The 14,086-nt window shown below is 53.2% G+C and overlaps 1 long non-coding RNA gene across 10 annotated transcripts in view; it reads right to left on the bottom strand.

The window, feature by feature from the left end:
• The window catches only part of LOC144326851 (uncharacterized), a 47,946-nt gene extending 44,130 nt beyond the window's left edge, over positions 1 to 3,816 (bottom strand). For 5 of the 10 annotated variants that reach the window (XR_013391705.1, XR_013391711.1, XR_013391713.1 and 2 more), the window contains exon 1: positions 1,335 to 2,864. This is a non-coding gene — a long non-coding RNA (uncharacterized LOC144326851). Of the gene's footprint in view, positions 1 to 1,325; positions 2,865 to 3,290 lie in introns of those variants that run through there. The other 5 variants (XR_013391708.1, XR_013391714.1, XR_013391706.1 and 2 more) reach the window with 4 other exon arrangements.
• Between the last annotated feature and the right edge of the window lie 10,270 nt (positions 3,817 to 14,086).

The raw sequence follows: 14,086 nt of genomic DNA, 5'->3' as shown, positions 1-14,086 counted from the left end.
ACTAACACACAGCTTTCATCCATTGAACATAAGGTCCAGTCATGGCCGACTCTGAGATTGCGCACTCCTCTCGCTTTATTGGCCGAGGGAGCCGGCGTACAGCTTCCGGGTCATGTGGCCAGCATGACTAAGCCACATTTGGCAAACTAGAGCAGCGCACTGAAACACCATTTACCTTCCCGCTGGAGCAGTACCTATTTATCTTACTTGCACTTTGACATGCTTTCAAACTGCTAGGTTGGCAGGAGCAGGGACCGAGCAACAGGAGCTCACCCCGCTGCTAATTATGCCTGCTAGAAGGAAAAAACGAGGCATTAAGAGCCAAAACAGCATATCATATTTTTCACTCTGTAAGACGCACCAGACCACAAGTTTTTGGAGGAGGAAAACAAGAAAAAAAATATTCTGAATCTCAGAAGCCAGAACAGCAGGAGGGATCGCTGTGCGTGAAAGAAGCAATCCCTCTTGCTGTTCTGGCTTCTGGGATAGCTGTGCAGCCTGCATTCGCTCCATAAGACGCACACACATTTCCCCTTACTTTTTAGGTGGGAAAAAGTGAGTCTTATAGAGCAAAAAATACGGTAATTGGGACTCACAATTCCTCCAACGCAGAGAAGCGGCAGAAAGCCAACACCTTCATTCCTAGCTCGGAAACAGAGCAAATTGTGAGTAATGTTGCTGGGGGAACCCTCCCCCACTCTAAGAAGGAAGGAGATGATCCGACCCCTCCCCCCTTTCAAGGAGGGAAGGAGATGATTTCACCCAGAAAACAGGAGTAGGAGGGATCCCCCCCATCCCAAATGCTGACCCACCCATGTCTTTAGAACAAGACAAATAGAGGAACTTGTTTCCAGCAGATTCCAGATATATACCCTTACCAAGAGATTTATATGATGTCAGCAGAAACTATGGTCTAATTAGTTCTTCAAAGACTGAATGAAATTTTCACCAAAATAACTAATATAGAGGAATACTTGGATAATTGCCCTCCCTCTATAAATGCCCAAAGGGCTAAAAGGAGGATTAGACACAACTATGCCACCGAACTATCAGTACAAGTCATGGATGAAATAAAGCCTTGCCAGGTCCTCCAAGTGAACCAGATAATGCTTGAGATTCATCAAAATGAGTACAAGTGGATGAATCGCAGGTTAATTATGACGTCCTTATCTCAGCTTGTGACCTGCCATTACCAAAAAGTAGATCTAAAAAATTTCCATTTCCTGCCCAGCATAAGAAACATCACACACCTATTTATGACTTTTAGATTGCCAGCTCTTCCATCTCGACTTATGGAGATGAAAAACATTTTATGGCGGTCTCACCTTCTTTACCTGATAAGGGTTTTCAAGGATGAGACAGTGAGGCAGCCAGTCCCCGGCAGAGAACCAAAGCAAACGCCAATAAGAAACAATACCTGCACGAAGGAGGAAGATAAACCCGTGAGTTTGGAATTAGAAGAATTAGAAGAACTGAAGAGGAGATTATTGAGCATAAAGAGCATAAAATCTCAATTGAGCATAAAATCTCAATTCAAAACATAAGGACATTATAGCTCGGAACACTATATGCCCAATAGCCCTTCATCTCGAGGAAAGACGACTATGCAATTCCCTGATCTTTCCCCAAGCGATAGCGATGGAGAAGATGAACCTGGCAACTCTGACACTCTCATGGCAACAACTTCTAAAGAACTTCATGTCGCAGATAGATTGCTGAAACCAAGCACCCAGGCTATACTTGGGCCTTTGCCTAATACTCCTAAAACTTACAAGAATGACTCACCCAAAGGGTGAGATAGGACGGACGGAGTCTCTGAACATGAAGCGGCTCTCTGCTGGCTAGTGACCTCCATTTTACAGCACATGCCTCTTTAATACTCCCAAAGGCACAGAAAGAGTTAATAGCCTGGCTACCTTATGAGGGAGAGAGGGATTGACAGTTAGTGGACCAGTGTGGGGCTCCCCTCGCTACCTGGGGTGTGGCTGGATGGGTTTTACCTATTGGGGATGTTTGTCCTGCTGATTTTTCATCTCAATATCATACCTTTTCAATTTGGGAGACTTGGCCCAGGGATGTTATGTTATCATTCCTCTACAGGGGAGGCTAGCGTGGGGTCTGGGATTGCCACCGTCAAAGGGCAAGGGAGGTACGGCAGTGGGGGTAAATATTATCTATGAAGGATTTTGAGATGCGATGATGCTCGAACCCCTTCCAAGCTACGCCCCATCCCAAGGGACATGAGCAGGGATTATCCACCTCCGTCATTGGTGCTGTGCAATGCCAGGTCCATAGGCAATAAAACTGCCACCTTGCGAGACTTATCTCGCTGGGGGTTGACCTGGCTTGTGTGACAGAGACCTGGGTGCACGAAGGCGAAGTATTCACCTTTTATGAGATGTCACCACCAGGTTTCTCCATCCTCCACCAATCGGGGACTGTGGGTCGGGGGGGAGGGTTAGCGTTGTTAATCCAGAAGGATTGCTCTTTCAGGGCTCTGCCATCACCATCAATCTCCAGCATTAAATGTGCTGGCCTAGTGTGGGGCACAAAGGAGAGCTTGGCTGTCTGGCTGGTGTACCAACCACCAGTAGCCACCCTGTCAGGCCTGTTGGATGTGGTGGCAGGCTGGGTCTTGGAGGTTTTGGGGGACTTCAATGTCCATGCTGATGCCACCCCCTCCTCACAGGCTCTGGACCTGGTGTCTTCCATGGCAATATTAGGGCTCTCACCACATGCTGGATTTGATTTTTGGTGCGGGTATAGTATGATTTTTGGTGAGGATCATGTCCTCACTTGTGGAAGTGCCATGGTCTGATCACTACATTCTGAAAGCCAGGATTGACTTCCCGCCCCCACCCCGCTTGGGTGCTGAGCCTGCTAGGGTGAGGGTTAGGTTTGAGTTAGGGTGAGCATTAAGGTTAAGGTTTGGGATAGGGTTGGGTTTGAGTAAGAGAAGAACAGCAGCAGGAGCAATATAATTATATTATTTATACTCCACCCATCTGGCTGCGTTTCCCAAGTCACTTGTGGCCACTTTCAATAAAAGGTAAAAACATGAGTGGATGCTCATGAATGCTCATGAATTTAGAAACTCTCAATTCCCATAGAATTCCCAAAGAAGACCTGGGAATTGTAGCTCTGAGCTTCTTTACAGAGGGTTGGACTAGATGACCCTTGGGTTCCCTTCCATCTCTACCATTCCCTCTCTACCATTCTAGGATGCTCCCTGTCTCTCTCTCTCTCTCGCTCACTCACACACTCACTCCTCCTTTTCATGGCAGTTTCACCTTTTTCTGCACTCCTAGCTCGGAAGGGCTGAAGAGGCTGCGCTGTCACCATGTTGGGCGCGGGCAGGGGTATCGGAAGGAGGGGCCGCCGGAGGAGAGGCAAGAGGACAGGAAGGGGAGGGAAATGGGCGAGGGCAGGGATACCGGAAGGAGGTTCCAACCGGAGGAGAGACGAGCGGAAAGGGAGGGGAAAGGGCGGAAGAGGCGCTGCGACGCTGGGCCAGCAGAGACGTGCCGAGCCAGGCTGGCCCTCTCTCTTTCTCCCAGCCGCTCTTTTCTCCCCCAGTGGCTTTCTTCTAGTGCCGCCATTTTGGGCTGTGCTGCCGCCATGTTGAGCGAGGTCAGGGGTACCGGAAGGAGGTGCCACAGGAGAGGCAAGAGGACAGGAAGGAGAGGGAACTGGGCGGAAGAGGCTGTGCTGCCGCCATGTTGGGCGAGGGCAGGAGTACCGGAAGGAGGTGCCAGCGGAGGAGAGGCAAGAGGACAGGAAGGGGAGGGGAAAGGGGGGAAGAGGCGCTGCGACGCTGGGCCAGCAGAGACGTGCCGAGCCAGGCTGGCCCTCTCTCTTTCTCCCAGCCGCTCTCTCTCGACCCCGCTCTCCCCAGGGTGCAGCCCTGCCCCCCGCCCCGCCCTCACCTGCCTTTCTCCCCCAGTGGCCTTCCTCTCGTGCCCCTTTGCGGAGGGATGGTGCGGGTGGGCTGCGGAAGCCAAACGGAGCCTCTCGTGGGCGAGGAACTGCAGCTTGCGGCCCCTGCCTAACGCGCGACCACAACAGCAACACGCGCGAAGGTGGGGGCCGGCCTTCTCGCTTGCAGGAGAGAGCGACTCTGCGCGCGCATAGAGTTCTGCGCATCTCATATATGCTTACACAGGAAGGGAGGTATTTTGTTAGAGCATTCAAAAAATATGATGTCATGCCTACCCATGGAAGTGACACAGTCCAGAATCAAGCTACCTGCTATTTGTGGGTGAATGAACAAAGAAAAGAAAAATCAAAGCTGATTCATCCACTTTCTATTGCGATGGAACCAAAACACCGATGCATGAAATGGGCTGATAACAAACATTTCACTCTGCGAATTCTTGGTGAATGTGCAAAAACACCAATTTGAAATAAGCACATAGTTTTATGATCTTTTTGTGTACATGGAACCCAAAACTCCTTTTTGCTTTGTTTGGGGCGATTCTGGTGCACACCCAAAAACCACGATGCGAATTGAAATAAGCCAAATCAAAGCTTATTCGTCTTCTTTCTACGCATATGGAAGCGAAAAGACGGTGTTTTGCTATTTTGGTCTCATTACATACTTTTTGCGATTTCTGGGTTAATGTTGCATTCACACCAAAGAACACAACTTGAAATAAGCGAAATCCAAGATTCTTCTTTCTATGTAGTTGGAATCCAAAATAACCTGTTTTGCCTTGTTTAGACTTATTACACTTTGCTTTGCTATTTGTGGGTGAATGAATAAATTAAGAAAAATCAAAGCTGATTTGTTCACTTTCTATTGCGAAAGTGCAAAACAGCTATGCATGAATTGGGCTGATAACAAACGTTTCACTCTGCGATTTCTTGGTGAATGTGCAAAAACACCGCAAAAACACCAATTTGAAATAAGCACATAGTTTTATGATCTTTTTGTGTAGATGGAACCCAAAACTCCTTTTTGCTTTGTTTGGGGCGATTCTGGTGCACACCCAAAAAACACCATGCGAATTGAAATAAGCCAAATGAAACCTTATTCGTCTTCTTTCTACGCATACGGAAGCGAAAAGACGGTGTTTTGCTATTTTGGTCTCATTACATACCTTTTGCGATTTCTGGGTTAATGTTGCATTAACACCAAAGAACACAACTTGAAATAAGCGAAATCCAAGATTCTTCTTTCTATGTAGTTGGAATCCAAAATAACCTGTTTTGCCTTGTTTAGACTTATTACACTTTGCTATTTGTGGGTGAATAAATAAATTAAGAAAAATCAAAGCTGATTTGTCCACTTTCTATTGCGATAGAACCAGAACAGCTATGCATGAATTGGGCTGATAACCAACGTTTCACTGTGCGATTTCTTGGTGAATGTGCAAAAACACCGCAAAAAAACCAATTTGAAAGAAGCACATAGTTTTATGATCTTCTTTTTGTGTAGATGGAACCCAAAACTCCTTTTTGCTTTGGTTGGGGGCTACTCAGGTGCACACCCAAAAACAACCATGCGAATTGAAATAAGACCAATCAAAGCTTATTCGTCTTTCTACGCATATGGAAGCGAAAAGACCGTTGTCAGAGACTGCCTCCCGGTCTCAGCTCACAGAAGACCAACGCTAGCCATTAGAACTGTACAGAAGTCTTTATTGACATTTAGTTTCCATTTTCAGGCACTAGCGTGCGTCTCTATGTCTAGACCCTAGACCAGCGAAGCCTCGTCTGAGTCTCCGCCCCCTGTACACCAGCTTAAGACTCTAGCCTTACTCCACCTTCTACGTTTCTCCTTCCTCCTCTGGGTCCTACTACCCCCCTGGGTGCCTTCCTTCCTGGATGCCTCTGAAGCGGACCCTTCGGACTCCTCCCCTTCTCTCCGGCGGGCTTTGGGACCCGGCTCTCTCTCCGGACTGCCCATTGCGCCCCCCTCTTGTACATTTGAACTTGGCGCGCGCGCGCTGCCCCTGACCTTCCTTTTGACCGTTACCTCGCTCTCTGATGCAGGCGTGGCTAACCCTGACTCTTGTCCTTCCGCTGACGGAAGGCTGCCTGCTGCCGATGTTTGGGACTCCTCCCCCTTACTGCTCTCCGGTGGGGAAGCTGGTCCCGATTTCCAGCTGCTGCTCTCTGAGTCCCCTCTGGCCCCTCCTTCCTGGGGTGTTCCCTCTGGCAACCCCCTGGCTCTGACCACTGGGGCCCCTTTCTGTGAATCCTCTGATTCACTGGAGAGACTTAGAGACCTCGGATGGCTACCCTCGCTGACTTCTCCCTCAGATTCCTCTCCCTCGGTCTCTACTTCCTCCCTTTCCTGTCCCTCTGCTCCTGAACCCCTGACATCCATCCCCCCCTCGAAGCCCCCCCTTCCCCCCTCCCCTCCTTCCGGTGCGGGTACTGGGTGCTCCGTCGTAGCGGGGGTGCTTGCAGGATACAGTTCGTCCCCCATGTACTCGTCAACGTCGCTCTCCTCTGCTTCCATCTCTCTGTCTTCGTGCTCGAACCCCACGTTGTCCCCCAACACGTCCATGTCCGTCTCGCCCCTCTCCCCCTCTCCGGGTGGTCCCATCCAAGGACCCCTCAGCCACTTCCTGCGCCACTGCTCCTCTGGTTGATCGTCCCACCAATACGAGTGGTCTGAGGCAGACCCCGGTGGCGAACCCACCTGGGAGCTGGGGACTGGTGCCTGTTCCTCGTCCGAGTCGAACCCCAGGAATGTGCTGGCTGAAAGAGTGGGTGTGAAAAGCCAGTCGTCGAAATACTCTGCTGGCATGGGCCTGTGCGGGAAGAGGGCATGAAACTCCTCTTTGAGCAGCGGTTCCTCCAAGGCATAGTCCGGTACCCAGCTGTTGGCACTGGCCGGGGTACCCTCTCTGGCTAGGAAATATTCTACTCCCTCTTCCCCCCATCTGGAGTCCAAAATCTCTGTGACCTCATTGATGTGCCCCCTCCTAGGCGACCCCCTCACTCTGGGCCCTTCTCTGCTCTGGTCTGGTGCTGTGTCTGGCTCCTGAAACCTATGAGGTGCTTTGTAGGGCGTGAGCACCGATCTATGGAACACCGGATGCATTCTGGAACCCTCCGGAAGCGCCAACCTGAAGGCCACTGGATTGACCTGCGCCTGGACTTGGTAAGGTCCTAGCTGCTTATGTCCTAGCTTCTTCTTAGCTAATGATCTGGTCGGCACTGCTTGCGCTGCTAACCAGACCCAGTCACCCACCTGTATGTCTTCCCCAACTCTTCTGTGTCTGTCGGCCTGCACCTTGTATGCGTGCTTTGCTAGTTCTAACTGCCTCCTGAGCTGTTCGTGGACCTCCTGCAACTCCGACGCTAAGGCTTCCGCTGCCTGTGGCTCCCCCTCCCCCACTCTCTCTAAACCCGGGAAGGTTCTGGGATGCCTCCCGTTGTTGGCGAAGAACGGCGTCACCCCCGTCGACACGTGCTTCGTATTGTTGTAAGCGAACTCGGCGAGCGGCAGGTAGTCCACCCATGTCGTGGGCTGCTGGTTGGCGTAGCATCTTAGGTACTGCTGCATGATGGCGTTGACCCTCTCCGCTTGTCCGTTGGTCTGTGGGTGTCTCGCCGACGCCAAATTGACTTTGACGTTCAGAATGCCCATCAGCTTCTGCCAGAAGTTCGAGATGAACTGTCGCCCCCGGTCGGAGAGAATAGACCGTGGCAGACCGTGGACTTTGAACACGTGGTCTATGAACAGTTTGGCGGTCTGCTCTGCCGTGGCTACCTTCGCACACGGAATGAAGTGTGCCATCTTAGTAAACATGTCCACCACCACTAGCACTGCTGTCTTTCCCTTCGAGCTGGGCAGATCCGTGACGAAGTCCAGGGCCACCCTCTCCCACGGTTCAGACGGTGTCTGCAGCGGTTCCAGCAGTCCCGCCGGCGGTCTGTGAACTGACTTGGCCCTTTGGCAGGTGTCACATCTCGAGACGTAATCCGCTACTTCCCCCCGCATCTTGGGCCACCAAAAGTCTCTGGCTACGAGTTCGACAGTCTTTTCTTTGCCAAAGTGCCCGGCGGTGGGAGCGTCGTGTAGCTGCTGCAGGACCCTTGCGCGGAGGTCGTCTCCCGGCACGTAGAGTGCTCCCTTGTGGAGGAGCAACCCATCGCGTATCTGGAACTCGTCGGCCCTCGCTGTGCCCCTGTGCACCTCCTCCATCTTGGCCCGTGCGAAGGGGTCTTCCCGCAGCGCGCGACGTACGGCGTCCAGGTCCACGGTTGCCGACGCGCATGCCCACGCTTCCGGTGCGAAAATGTGCTTGGCCGCCGACGGTGCCGCCTCCTCCAGGTATTGCGGCTTTCTGGACAATGCATCCGCCATCACGTTGTTGTCGCCTGGGATGTACTCTATCTTGAAGTCGAAGTCCGCGAAGAACTCTGCCCATCTAATGTGTCTCTGGTTGAGGAACCTAGCCGTGCGCCAGTACTCCAGATTCTTGTGGTCCGTGTGGACCTGCACTGTATGTCTGGCTCCGATGAGGAAGTGCCTCCATGCCTTGAATGCTGCATGTATGGCTAGCAACTCCCTGTCCCAGATAGTGTAATTCTGCTCCGACTTGCTGAGCTTCCTCGAGTAGAAGGCGCACGGCCTCCAGTCCCCCTGCTGGTCTTGTTGCAACAGGACGGCTCCCACGGCTCTGTCTGAGGCGTCTGTCTCCACCCTCATGGGTCTGCTGGGATTCACATGCAGCAGCTGCTCTTCGGACGCGAAGAGACGCTTGAGTTTCTGAAAGGACTGCTCCGCTTGCTCCGTCCAGATGAATTTCTTCTTCTTGGAGCTGAGCGTGTCGGTGATGGCCGCTGTCTGCATGGCAAATCCCTTGATGAACTTGCGGTAAAAGTTGGCAAAGCCGACAAACCGCTGGACTTCCTTCCGATTGCGTGGGCTTTTCCAGTCCAAAACTGCGCGAACCTTGGCGCTGTCCATGGTGAGCCCCTTGTCCGACAACTTGTAGCCCAGGAAATCCACCTCCGTCACGTCGAACTGGCACTTCTCCAGCTTGGCGTACAGCCTGTGCTCCTTCAGTCTCTGCAGAACTTCCCTGACATCCCTCTCGTGCGCCTCTCGCGATTCTGAAAAAATCAGGATGTCGTCCAGGAAGCATACGCACTTCTTGTAAAGGAGCCCCGCCAGCACGTGATGCATAAAGGCCTGGAAAGTGTGAGAGCCATTTTGTAATCCGAAGGGCATAACTCTGTATTCGTAGGTGCCCAGTGGCGTGAACATGGCCGTCTTCCACTCGTCGCCGTCGCGCATGCGAATCAGGTTGTACGCGCCACGTAGATCCAGCTTGGTGAAAACGCGTCCCTTCCGCACCGTCGCTAGCAGGTCGTCTATCTTGGGCATGGGGAAAGCTGAGGGCTTGGTTTTCGAATTTAAGATTCTGAAGTCCACCACCAGCCTCCGTTGGGGCGTGTCCCGCTTCTTCACAAAGAATACGGGACTGCCTCCCACCGCTTTCGACTCCCGGATGAACCCACGCTTCAAATTGTGATCTATGAACTCCCTGAGTTCTTGCAGTTCATCCTCAGACATGGAGTACAGTTTCCCAGTTGGCAGCGTCGCCCCCGGCAGGAGGTCAATCTTGCAATCATAGGGTCTGTGAGGGGGTAGCTTGTCCGCCTCCTTCTCGCAGAATACCTCCAAAAACTCCGCATACTTGTGGGGTACTGCTTGCAGCGTGCCCAACTGTAACTGCGGGTCCTCCTCTTCCCCTTCCGGGCTGGGTATAATGCAGTGTTCTGCACAGTAGGAGGAGCCAAAAGTCAGTTGGCGCTGGTACCAAGCCAATGCTGGGCTGTGTCTGTGCAGCCAACTCATGCCTAATACTATAGGCGTGTCGGACAGTTGGGTGACGTTGAAACTGATGACTTCCCGGTGATTCCCAATTTGCATCACCATAGGCGGCGTCTGCTGCACCACCTGCCCCCCTAGCAGTTCCCTGCCATCCACCGTGACAACCTTCAGGGGCAGTGTGGCTGGCAGTAATGCTACGTTGTGTTGTTGAACGAACTCCAATCCTATAAAGTCTGCGTTACTGCCAGAGTCAATTGTAATAGGCACTTCTAAGGTGAGTCCATTGGGCAGCTGAAGCGATGCGGTTAGCTGCACCACTGGCTTGGGCGGGAGGGGGTCTGTGGGCTGCAAAATCTCTGGGGACTTCCTCACTGACTCGTCTGGCTGGGCCCCAGTGCCTCCTCTTCCAGCCAGACTTGGTCGTTTCCCTGCTGTGGTGCTCTCTGCTGAGTTGTTTCCAATACTGTCACTGAAGCTGCAGTGTGCTTGAGAATCCTCTGGGGACACTCTTTCGCCATGTGCTCTGCACTCTCACATATATAACACTTCCTGTTCCTTCTAGGCAGCTTCGATTTTACTGCTCCCGGTGTTAAGGCTCTGGTAGCTGAGTGAGCCCTAGCACCGCCAATCTCCATCTGCTCCTCGCCCCCTCCCTGTGGAGGCGTGGACTGCGCACGCGCTTCCTCTCTGGGCAAGAGGGAGGGCACTCTCGCTGGTGAGCGTCCCCAACGCCCTTCTTCTTTGCTCCACGGGCGTTCTTCCTGCCTCACCCCAATAGACAACGCTCTTTCAACCACTTGTTGAGTGGTTGTGGGTCTCTCTCCCCTTGCCATCTCATCCTTGATCTGTGCATTCAGACCCTCCCAAAAAAGGTCTCTAACCGGCTGTCAGGGGTTCAGGAGCAGAGGCAAGGGCAAGGGAGGAAACAGAGAGCGAAGGGGAGGAGGCAGAAGAAAGGATGAGCGATGACGACGACCCGAGATCTCCGAGTCTCTCCAGTGAGTCGGAGGATTCACAGAAAGGAGCACCAGTGGCCAAGGCAAGGGGGGAGTTTAGGGGGGCACCCCAGGGAGATAGAGCCAGAGGGGAATCAGAGGAGAGCAGTTGGAGATCGGGTCCAGCGTCACCGCCAGAGAGCAGGGAAGAGGAAAGGAGCCAGGGGGCAAGCGCTGGCAGCTCACAGCAGGAGGGAGGGCACGAGTCAGGGGTGGCCACACCTCCATCTGGGAGCGAAGAAACGGTTAGACGGAAGGTGGAAGGTTGGGCGCGCGCGCCAAGTTCAAATGCACAGGAAGGAGGCGCAGTAGGCAGCCCGGAAAGAGAGCCGGGTCCTAAAGCCCGGCGCAAGGAGACAGGAGAGTCCGGGGGGTCAGCGTCCGAAGAATCCCGGAAGGAAGAGACCCAGGGGGGCAGAGGGACCCAGAGAAGAACAGTCAGGCGGAAAAGGTGGAGCAGGGCTAGGATATTAAGTTGGTGTACGAGGGGCGGAGATTCAGACGGAGCTTCGCCGATCTAGCTACTAGACGTAGGGTTGCACGCAGCAGCTTGAGAATGGAAACTGTAACTCAATAAAGACATTTACTTAATGACCGTTGGCTAGCGTGATCCTCTGTGAGCTAGGATCTTGAAGCAACCCTGACAGTAAGCTCCGTCTCTTGTATTGTGGGCATCTACAGCCTCGAGGAGAGGAGAGAAGCAGGTGCCTACTAGTGAGCTCACGAACGGCAGCCGACATGACGGCTGAACAGCAGATAGCGGAACTCAGAGAAGCAGTGTCACAGCTGAATGCCGAGGCTCTCGCATCCAGGAAGAGAGAGGAGGACGCAGCTGCCGCCTACAGGGATCTCCAGGTCAGGTTGGAAGTGCTTACGAAGCAAGGGCAACAGACACCCAAACCAGAGGGGATTGGGTTGGGGAGACGCACAGGCGGTCTGGTCTCTCACTTCGATGGGAACCTGCAACAGTATCCCAATTTTAAAGCAGACGTACTGTGTGCACTGCAACTGCTGAGTAAAGATTTTAGAGATGAGCAAGAGAAAGTGGGGTTCATCATGTCTTATTTGCATGGGGATGCCAGAGCATGGCTGCGCAATTTATGGAGGGATAACGATCCGGCGCTCCAAAATGCGAATGCCTTTATTAAAGCGATGGATGCGTGTTTTTTATCAAGCATTGACGTGGATCTTGCTCGGCAACAGATTCATGGACTGAAGCAGGGAAGGGCCAGCGTACGGCAGTACCATGCCCGCTTTTTCGCCTTGGCCAGTGCCCTAGAATGGGACAGAGATGCGACCCCTGTAAGAGACCTTTTCTGGGAGGGACTAAACAGCTCTGTAAAAGATGAGATTGCGAGGGGGGAGAGACCCCGGACCACCCAGGAGGTCGTGCAGAGGGCGCTGGCAGTGGGGGTACGGCTGGAAGGACGTCCGTGGAGCAGGGACGAAGGGCGTGGAGGGCGCGAACCAGCCAGGGGCTCCTCCTTCTTTCCCAGAGAAGCAGCACGTACGCAATCCACGCCTCCGCCAGGGGGAGGAGCTGAACCGATGGAGGTTGGAGGTGCCAGGGCTCAGTCAGCAACCAGAGCCCTAGCACCAGCAGCAGTGAAAGCGAAGCCTCCTAGAGGGAACAGGAAGTGTTACGTCTGTGAGGAGCCAGGGCATATGGCGAAAGAGTGTCCCCAGAGGCTCCACAAGCTCACTGCAGCCTCAGCAATGGCGACTGCAGCAACGCAGCAAGGAGAACCACAGCAGGGAAACGACGCTGTCTGGCTGGAGGAAGAGGCACTGGGGCCCAGCCAGACGTATTAATGATGCAGTCCCCAGAGATTTTACAGCCCGTGAACCCCCTCCCGCCCAAACCAGTGGTGAGGCTCACCGCGTCGCTCCAGCTGCCCAATGGCATCACCATGGACGTGCCAATCACCATTGACTCAGGCAGCAATGCGGACTTTATGGGGCAGGACTTTGTCAACCAGCATGCTATACAGTTGCTGCCGGCCACACTGCCCCTGCAGGTGGTCACGGTGGATGGCAGGGAGCTGCTAGGAGGGCAAGTGGTGCAGCAGACGCCACCGATGGTGATGCGACTTGGGAATCACCAAGAAGTCATCAGCTTCAACGTCACTCAATTGTCGGACACGCCCATTGTGTTGGGCATGAGTTGGCTGGACAAACACAGCCCAACGCTGGCTTGGTACCAGAGGCAGCTGACCTTCGGCTCTTCCTTTTGTGCTGAACACTGCATCGTGCGCAGGAAGGAGAGGAAGAGGAGTCACAGCTACTGCTAGGCACGCTGCAAGCGATTCCCCACAAGTACGCAGAATTTTTGGAAGTTTTCTGCGAGAAGGAGGCAGACAGGCTACCCCCTCACAGGCCATATGACTGCAAGATTGACCTGCTGCCAGGGGCGGCGCTGCCTAAGGGGAGACTGTATTCCATGTCAGAGGACGAGCTGCAAGAACTCAAGGAGTTCATAGATCATAATTTGGAGCGCGGTTTCATCCGAGAGTCCAAGGCGGTGGGAGGCAGCCCGGTGTTCTTCGTTAAGAAGCGGGATACGCCCCAAAAGAGGCTCGTAGTGGATTACAGGATCTTGAACAGTGTGACTAAGCCGTCGGACTTCCCCATGCCCCGAATTGACGACCTCCTCGCAAAGGTGCGGAAGGGCAGAGTGTTCACCAAATTGGATCTGCGAGGTGCGTACAACCTCATTCGCATGCGGGAGGGAGACGAGTGGAAAACAGCCATGTTCACGCCACTGGGGACCTACGAATATAGAGTTATGCCTTTTGGATTGCAAAATGGCTCCCACGTTTTTCAAGCATTCATGCATCACGTGTTGGCGGGACTTCTCTACAAGACGTGCGTCTGTTTCTTAGATGACATCCTGATCTTTTCGGAGTCGCAACAGGAGCATGACAAACACGTCAAGGAAGTACTGAACAGGCTGAAGCACCATAGGCTCTACGCCAAGCTGGAGAAGTGCCAATTTGACGTGACGGAGGTGGATTTTCTGGGCTACAAGCTGTCTGACAAGGGGCTCGCCATGGACAGCGCCAAGGTTCGAGCGGTGTTGGATTGGAAGAGCCCGCGCAACCGGAAGGAGGTCCAACGGTTTGTCGGCTTTGCGAACTTCTATCGCAAGTTTATCAAGGGCTTCGCTATGCAGACGGCGGCCATCACTGACACGCTTAGCTCCAAGAAAAAGAAGTTCATTTGGACAGAGCAGGCGGAACAGTCCTTTCAGGCACTCAAGCGTCTCTTCGCGTCGGAAGAGCAGCTGCTTCAT

This window comes from Podarcis muralis, chromosome 2, assembly GCF_964188315.1.
Source record: "Podarcis muralis chromosome 2, rPodMur119.hap1.1, whole genome shotgun sequence".
Taxonomy (NCBI): domain Eukaryota; kingdom Metazoa; phylum Chordata; class Lepidosauria; order Squamata; family Lacertidae; genus Podarcis; species Podarcis muralis.
The sequence above is the reverse complement of the archived record's forward strand: the minus strand, read 5'-3'. Positions and strand labels throughout refer to the sequence as shown.